The sequence below is a fragment of the Antennarius striatus genome, chromosome 20 (assembly GCF_040054535.1).
Source record: "Antennarius striatus isolate MH-2024 chromosome 20, ASM4005453v1, whole genome shotgun sequence".
Taxonomy (NCBI): Eukaryota; Metazoa; Chordata; class Actinopteri; order Lophiiformes; family Antennariidae; genus Antennarius; species Antennarius striatus.
The window spans coordinates 6,891,587-6,900,536 of record NC_090795.1 but is presented as its reverse complement, the minus strand read 5'-3'; the positions used below and the strand labels follow the sequence as shown (position 1 = coordinate 6,900,536).

Here is an 8,950-nt window from a genome sequence, read left to right as displayed (position 1 = left end):
TACAGTATATTTTCATACATCAAAAATCAAGTTTGGTTATTCCAGAGGCAGGATTTATAATCGTTGGTTGCAGGTTTTGACATGCGACTGACGTAAAAGTGTTGATTCAAGCCTGGGAGAGCTTTGAGGAACCTTGTTTGATTGGTTTGTAAGTTTTTAAGGTGTTCGTGTTATTGTGTGGACTCTGCTGACAGGAACATGTGTGTGAGCATCTTTGGAGCACTTTGTTTTGCTATTTGTCTGTTTAGAGAAGGAAGGAGGGGAGAGCCGAGGGACCGTGAGAGTGTTGACCTCCTGGCTGTGGGCCCCGCCCTCTGGCTGTGACTGACAGATAGCATCAGCTCGGCTCCTTATCAGCCCTCAGCTCCCTGCCCTCTGATCTGGGATCTGCCTCCCAGCACTGCAAAAAGGAGGAGGTGGAGGTGGGAGATGAGGGGGGACATGCCGAGGCAAGAGGGCAAACAAACGCACACGGACATGCACATATATGGACAGGTAGAGCAGCGTTTAGAAACCCTGTCGTGTTTTGACGTATTGATTTGTGATTTGCATTTGCGTCTGAGATAATGGATTCATAAATACAGGCATGACAACACAATATACCCCTTGTTTCACCACAGAAAAAGACGACTCCATTCCAACAACATGGATTCTTTCTCCCTCCCGTTCTTTGCTTTCTCCAGCTTCATTATTGCTCTTGGATCGCAGGCTGCGCTCGCCGGCGGCCTGTGTTTGAGAGTCTCTGTAAGTCATTTGGTGTGTTTTTTGGAGAGGGTGAGATCATGCTTCTTTGCTGACACTGAACATAAAGACGCTTTGAGTGGAGTGTGGACCATAGGCCAAGTCTGGAGGTAAGGGGGAAACACAGATCTGTGTATGCACACACTCCCCTCTCTCTCTCTAAGGGCAGCGAGTGTAGAGGGCTCCTGAGGGCCGGGGGGACTATCGTTTTCCCCGTTAATTATGAACGTCTGGCAGGCAAGAAAGCAGGAAGTTAGAGAGGGAGACATGGAAAGAGGGAGGGATGGTAGATAGATGATAGGAGCAAGAGGGTGGAGGGGGAGGAGAGTAAGCGAGGCAAAATAAGGGAAGAGAAGCGAAAGCCAAGATGGATAATGGGAGGAAAGAGGGAAAGCTATGTGAGAGGAGTCCAAGAAAGGATGGGGGAGTGGTGCAGAGACAGATCCAAATACAACCATATGCAGGGAAGGTTTGGATGATGAAACCAGGTGCTTGATAAAAAGGTGGAACGTCAAAATTCGTTTTTCTCTTCTACACTGCAGGTTCTGTCTTCTGGCGTTCACCCCCTCACCTCTGAATTACACCCCAACTCCCTGACCTCTGCTTTCGTTCTACCCTCCGACCGTTTGGGCGCCACTACATTGTGCCTTCAGCTTAACTTTCTTCACGACCTTTGGAACCATCCGGGTCCTCTGATCCTCTGACAGCCCATTGTTCATTTGACTCCCACAAAACCCAGAGGAGGTAGCAGTTTGTGTCCTCAGAAAAAAAAAAAAAAAAAGAAAAGAAAAGTTTGTTGTTTAAAAATTTAAGTACAGCGAGGACAGTTCAGGAGAGCTCCGAGCCAAGAAGTTACATGAGCCGATCCGAGCGGAGCGGGTTTGGGATTCAGCTGGCTCCAGGTCCAATTACCACTGTCTGCTGCATCTGGACACAGTTACTGACAGAACTCTCACTACGCTTGAATAGGGATACAAAGTCACACGTTTGAGTCGACAAGCAGAGAGTATTTACTGTTATGCAGCAGTGTACAGATGATCACATATGCTGATAAAACCATAGAGAGGAGAGGGCGGCGTGAGATGGAGTGAGGCTGGACCGCTGCTGGACTGTGTCAATAAGAGGATCATTCCCATGTTGCAACATTCTAGTTATGTTTGAGGATTTTTTGCAGGAGGCAAGCAGTTACTGGAAGAAACTGCAAGATCATGAACTCCAGACTCAAACAGCTCTGAGTTTTGCCTTCAAGAGTCCAAGTGTTCAGACTCAGGCCAATAAATACATTCATGTCTGATGTGATATACAATCATTGATCTTGAAGGGTTGGATTCAAGCGGCTGTGATGCGAACGCAAGCTGCCAAGATACGTTCACATTTGAAACATGAAATTTAAAAGAAAACATAACTTCTATCAAAATACTAAAAGGATTATTTGCTTTTCTCTGAAGAGTTAGAGAAGATTGACACCGCTTTGACGTCTGTAAGTTAAATATGAAGCAGCAGGGTTCACTTAAGGTGCAGCCAGAAGTTTGAGAAGTAATAACGTACAAATACATTCTTTAATTTATTCAAGTACGCTTGAATGTCTGCATTTCTTACTTTTGCTGACGCTGTTTTAGCACAAATGTATTTCTTCTCCTTGCATTTTCAAAACAGGCTGGCGCTTTAATAGCTTATTTTCATTTTTTCAGTATTGCGTGCTTTCGAGACGGATTTCAGAAAAATCAAACATGATCCTTTTGTGTTTCCATCACCGCAACGAATGACAGGAGATACGCTTATGTAAAACACACAAGGATACCAAACAGAAACATGTGCAGGAAACTAGACCATGAAGAAACGGCTGTAGTCGTGTTCTGCATTATGGACATTCATGCTGAACGCATTTTTTCTCTGTGAATTGCAGCAATAAAGCATGAAGTAAAGTTCTGAATGCTTTAAATTATTAAATCATCTGTTCATTTTCTTGAAGAGGAGACGACAATAATCATCTAATCTTCAGCTGTCTCCCACCTTGCGGGTTGTAGGTGTTGCTGGAGTCTGTTTCAGCTGACTACAGGCGAGAGGACACCGACACATCGCCAGGGCATCACAGGCCATTATTAAATCAATGTCAACAGAAATGTCCTTTAAAGCTCTAAATCATCTAAATCAGGGGTGTCAAACTCATTTTCACTGAGGGCCACATCTGTATAATGACTGTCCTTAAAGGGCCAGATGTAACTTGTAATTGTAACTAAATGCAACTCAGTGTAATATAAAATATCTGTAACTGTGATAACTGTAACTACTCCTTCATTTTAAATAACGCTGAATTTATTATTTATTCAAGTTACAAACATTACAGTTGCACAGAAAAAAAAAGTTTGTTTCTCTGTTAAATGCTTTTAAAACAATAGTTAAAGGTAGGGCAGATGCTGAAACATGCAACTGTTTCTCCCCATAGCCTATAGCACAAATCATTTGTTGTTGTTGTTGTTGTTTTTATTGTTATCTATTTTATACTGTACATCTCTTGTCTGTAAAATGTTGTAATCTGCCTTTATCTGTAATGATCTGATGTGTGTCTGAAACTTTTTGTTGCCTTCTTGGCCCCTGGTCCCTCTTGAAAAAGAGATTCTTAATCTCAATGAGGTTAACCTGGATAAATAAAGGTTAAATTAAAAAAAAAATCCTTTTAATTTGTCAGGTAATGAAAACCCCCCACAGAAGTCCATCACTCAAGGATCAAACTATCCAATAAATAAAGAAACTTAACATCAAACACACGTCAAGACATTAACTTTGTTCAAAATGGTTTCATCAAAGTTAAAGTGGGCTTGATTACTGCATTGTGGGAAATGTAGTCAAAAGGTCAAAATAGGTCAAAGCACACTTTTGACCTATTTATTTTTCAACATTTTTAGACCTTCAACATTCTCGCGGGCCACATAAAATGATGTGGCGGGCCACATTTGGCCCCCAGGCCTTACATGTGGTCTAGATTCACTTTGAGTACATTTCAGAGTTGACATTTTCATATATTATATATGATTACAGCAGTAGTCGTATTAAGTATTTTTTGCTCAAGTAACTGTACTTGTACTTAAAAGAACAAAGACTGAGTCTAAGTTAAAGCCACAATATGGATTGTCATTTATAGCCATAACACAAGACAACAAGCTGAAAAAACTATTGAGAACAAAACAAGTAAACACTGTAAATATAATCAAACAAACAAATCTCAAACAGTTATGGCTGCTGCCTTGGCCAAAGAACTTATGTGCCATAAAAGCAGACGTCTCTGGGGAGAGATGAGGCACCTCTCTGCAGAAAAACAACATCTAATCAGAGCCGTCACACAGCACATTCCACATCATGACACACACAGTAACTCAGCCTGAGGTCTGACCCCACCTGAGCTCGGATCCATGTCTCAACAACACAATCACACTGGAATGAGAGCCAATAACAGACTGTTGCCCTCCACATCCCTCCAACGCACACAGGGAAAGCACGAAAGCATGCTTTACATCAGAAAGAGTGAAAAAGAACAATGAAATCTCCGGATATGAGAAGCTCCCGAGGCAGTGATGCTAAGTTTAAGCTCAAGATGTTCCTTCTTTTTTTGCAGCTGTGCATGTGTGTGTGTGTGTGTGTGTGTGTGTGTGTGTGTGTGTGTGTGTGTGTGTGTGTGTGTGTGTGTGTGTGTGTGTGTGTGTGTGTGTTTGTGCAAATCAAAGGACAAATGCAGAAAAAAGATGCCATAAATCTTTTCTCCTGGAGTTGTGCTGGGAATTTGATTGTGCGTCAGGATCCAAGGCCTCAGGCACATCGTATCACGTTACTATTAAACTGAGGCAGCTCAAGAGAAAGGAAAGTATGTTTTCCAGTTGTGCACAGGTACTTAATTATATGCATTGTACTTTATTACATTGATCTGTGCCAGCATGTCTATTATCCAAACAGAAAGGTTTTAAAATGTGATGTGTTATGAGAGGTTTTCCATCCTTTTGTCAGTTTTACTGTCTCTGGTTTCTTTCCATTACATCTACATTTGTAGGATCATGCTTTATGTAACTCGGATGGGACACCGCATGTTTTACTTCTCTTTGAGTGATGACTGATTAATTAGCATCTTAACAGTGTGATGTAGCCTTACTGCTGCAGAGTATGCAAAGAAGCGGTTGACTCAAGTGCATTTAATAAATAATTTCCTTTTTTCTACCATGTTATTGATAAAAGATTCACAATATACAAGACATCTAAAATCAAATAGTAAAACAACTATTAATTCCGTGTCTCCAGATACCCTCTAGTTATAATCTGCATCTATCATCAGGGGGAATAAAGATTCCTGTGTTTGTTGTGTAGCTCAAAATTCAAGGCTAGCTTGATTTCTTGTCTAACTTTCACCAAAATGTTTCCTCTAACGGCTCTTAAGTTTTGATGACTATAGTAATTATTTGTAATATCTAAAACAAAAAAACTATTTAGCCAAAAAGCTGGAAACTAGGTCATTTGTGTATTTGGAGAGAAACAATATCCTGGACTGATGTCACTAATATTCAGCTGTGATCACGCCCGTCATAGAGGCTCAAGATGTTCTGTGATGCTTTTCTGTTTCTAAATCAGACAGTTGAGTGAATCTTTTTTTTTTTTTCTTCAAACCAGAGAATCAGCATTTGCCGAGCAGAAGTGGTGTTGTTACTTTTACTTAAGTAAAGGGTTTGTGAACGTTCTCCTCCACTGTACTCACGCATAAATCACACGCATGAAGCTGCAGTTCAGAGGTCATAAAACACCATCAATCAATTCCTCTAAGAATACATTTTCCCATGTGTTCCTTCTGTGAGGGTTCTTTTTTTTTTTTTTTAATTTTAGGAACACATAAAAGAAAGTTAGAAGCAGAGGAAGAAGCCATGGAGAAAAAAACAGATGACTCCAGTCCGGGCTTTGAACGCCTCGTCGGACGGCTCTGACATGTGCTCTGCAGTTTTTCAGCTTGCATGCATTTATTTTTAGATTTATGCACTGAGGAGATATCAGGAAGTAGAATTCCTGTCATGTACTCTTGACTCTCCCTCCCTTCATGCTTCATTTGTTCCTTTATGCAGATACTATATTATGTGACATGAATAGGACGGCCTTACAGGAGGACATGGGTTCTGGTATAGAACACCTGTCTGGGTTATTGTAATGAGTTCAGCCATGACTGAGGGTGTTTATGCAGTGACCAGCAGAACTTTGCTCCTGTCAGTGCAGATGAACCCTGAATCTCCCACAGAGCTGCAGGATGTTTTCAGTTTCATTAGAAAAAAAAAAAAAAAATTCAATCAGAGCTTTGTGTCTTTATGGTTCTCTTGATGCATCACATCCATGTGTTCACCGAAACAGTAAATGGTGGCTCTCATTGTTTTAGTTACGGAGTGATGAGTTTATGGCTTGTAAAATGAAGAAATTCATACAAATAAATTTAAGCAACACTTCATTTGAAAGTCCCCAATTCAATAAAAAAATCCTGTTTTCAATCTGTGTCAGGTTATGATGTCATTTTTTTTGAGGTGTGAAGACAAATAAAGGCTTTACTTGTGTAATAGAGGCCTTTGAAAAACAGCTGTTTTTTAAATGAATTCAAATGAATGTTTAAAACATCAGCTTGTCCATGGTGTTGAACCTCATTTGACGGTATATTCCGATTGGTCGGCCGTATGCATTCGCTGTAACAGCTGCATAATGCTGAGGGTGTCTGCATCCATCATTTCTGTCACGATTCAAAGCCAACAGTCCAACATGCAGCGATTAGCCACCTGTGCCGAGTTGAGACCGCAGGCAGGCTTTGACCTCCTCTCTCACACGTCTCACTTTTCGTCTGACTCCTCGGACAGCTTGTCCAACGTGGGCGTTATTATCCCCACATTTAAACCATTATTGGATTTAACCCCTCGTCTGTGACACCTGGATTTTCATTGCACCTTTGAGAGGGGCTGTCTGGAGCAGCTTTAAACGCCTTTACACTCAGTCGTGGTCAGACGACACGTCACACAAAGTGTTGGTATAGAGATGAATGATCACAACTGGTCTTTGTTGGATTTGGGTGATGAGATTTCAATAGTCTGAGATTTTGACAATATGAGGTGAGGAACTATGATGCAAAATGGGAATCCTGCACAAAAAATACAAAATAAAACTTTGGTACACTATTCACTCCCTATATAATATAATAAATAAAAGAAATACTGTCGGGTGTCGTTGGAACTGGGTTGTTGCACCAGATGCAATATAATCTAAGTCCAGTTTAAAAGACAGATGCAGGAGCTTGAAGCTTTAAATCCTCATCCTCTGTTTGGAGGATGCATTCGAGTCATAAAACCCTGCATCATATATCAGCATCTGACTTGGTGGTGCAGCATACTGAGTGTTTCAGTTCCCTTAGTGGCTCCCAGAACATCAGCAGCTCCACTACTCAGATTTATTTGGACATACATACTTCAAAAACCTTCACCTTCTTGTTCTGTGACATAAATTTCAAACTCTTCATGAACCAAAGTGGCATGAAGGTAGAATAGAGCGAGACAGGACAAGATTTTTATGAATGTGGGCATTAGAGTGTGCTGCTGAGGTACTGCTATGGACCACAAAGTGTGCGTGTGTGTGTGTGTGTGTGTGTGTGTGTGTGTGTGTGTGTGTGTGTGTGTGTGTGTGTGTGTGCAATTCAATCTGGTTTTGTCACAGTGAGGAAGTGACACAGCTGCTAAGGTCAGCAGGATACAGAGAGGGAAGGAGAGAGCAGGTCGTTGTCATGGCATCCGGTGAAACAATGGCGTGAGGAGGTCGGAGAGGATGCAGCATCGCCCGGTTGAGAACCAGGAGGAAAAAAAACCAACTACCTCATAAGCTGCACACAACCTGACGAACAATACACCCCGAGATAATCACACACACTGGAAGGATTCACACCTGACAGCCGGCCACCAAAACTCACTGTCCGCTCTCTCTCCATCTAACTCTGAGTCTTTGTTGTTGGAGCGCACAAATCACGCCACATCCACACACCCGTTTGTCCTTCCAACTCTGCGCTACATTCATAACAACATTTATAATCATCTACATGACAATCTGTGTGGAGCTCCATAGTGAGACTCTGGGGTGACAAAGGTTAGTGCTGAAGGGAAGCAATGCATGCTGGGATTGTGGCCTGCTGAGAGAGTGGCATTCTGGGAGGCGGTGTCCTGCAGGCAGGGCCTCAGGGGGATGCAGTATGGTTAATAGGCCTTTCATGGCCGGCCCACAAAATCTTTTGTCCCAGGCTAATTCATCCAGTCCTGCACGGTGAAATGGAGAGGGGGGAGGGGCACCTTGGAGGGCTTTTTCTGGAGTTGGGAGCCCCCCCCCCGTTTTTTTTTTTTTAAATGCTCTGTCTCAGGTCTGCAGGGCGGTGTGAGTGTGAGGACACCACATACACACAGAGCCGTGGTCGGTAGCAACGACGCCAAAACATTGGTGAAGTTTACGACATGCTGGCAACCTGCAGCACAAACTGGAAAACACCCACATTAATGACTCCCTGAAAGACATCTTGAAGCTGAAATAACCTGCTGGTGGGATACGGATGCACTTAAAGCTGAATTGGTTTTTAAAATGGACAGAAATTTGAAAACAAAACAAACCCCAAAACCATCCAAGTAAGTCTCCGTTCCCACACCCACACACTTCTACCTGAACAAGAGCAACAGGTGTCATCAAATGTCACAGCCCCCACCCCCCCCCTCCTGCTGGGATGCAATAACCCCTCAGGTACATCGTGGTGGGAGTTCCTGCTTTCACAGAGTGGAGAAGCAGCGGCTTCCCACCGACAGACCACACTATCAACCCCTGTGATCTGGGAATAGTTCACCATTAATGAACTGAACAGGAACGGCTCCCCTGGACTCAAAGTGTGCTGATTGAAGTGGAGGGCATTCCACAGGGAGTGGCTGGGGGGGGGGGGGGTGAGCTGTGATCACTGTAGTGTGTGTGTGTGTTTGTGTGTGTGTGTGTGTGTGTGTGTGTGTGTGTGTGTTGCACTTACTGGACCCAACACAGCACCAACACTGCACAGCTGCACTGGAGGGCCGCTGGACGGGGGTCAACACAAACCCTGTGAGGACTAACGCATACCAAATCAGGGGGAACAGAGCAGCAGGAGGGGGAGGGGGCGCACTTTTCTCCAATGGGACGCCTTAGTTAC

General features: G+C 43.0%; 1 long non-coding RNA gene across 1 annotated transcript; it reads left to right on the top strand.

Moving 5' to 3' along the window:
• The first annotated feature begins 259 nt into the window (after positions 1-259).
• Positions 260-3,337, top strand: LOC137587753 (uncharacterized). The gene is made up of 3 exons (XR_011033969.1): positions 260-495; positions 621-851; positions 1,284-3,337. It is a non-coding gene; the product is annotated as an uncharacterized lncRNA (long non-coding RNA).
• The last annotated feature ends 5,613 nt before the right edge of the window (positions 3,338-8,950 follow it).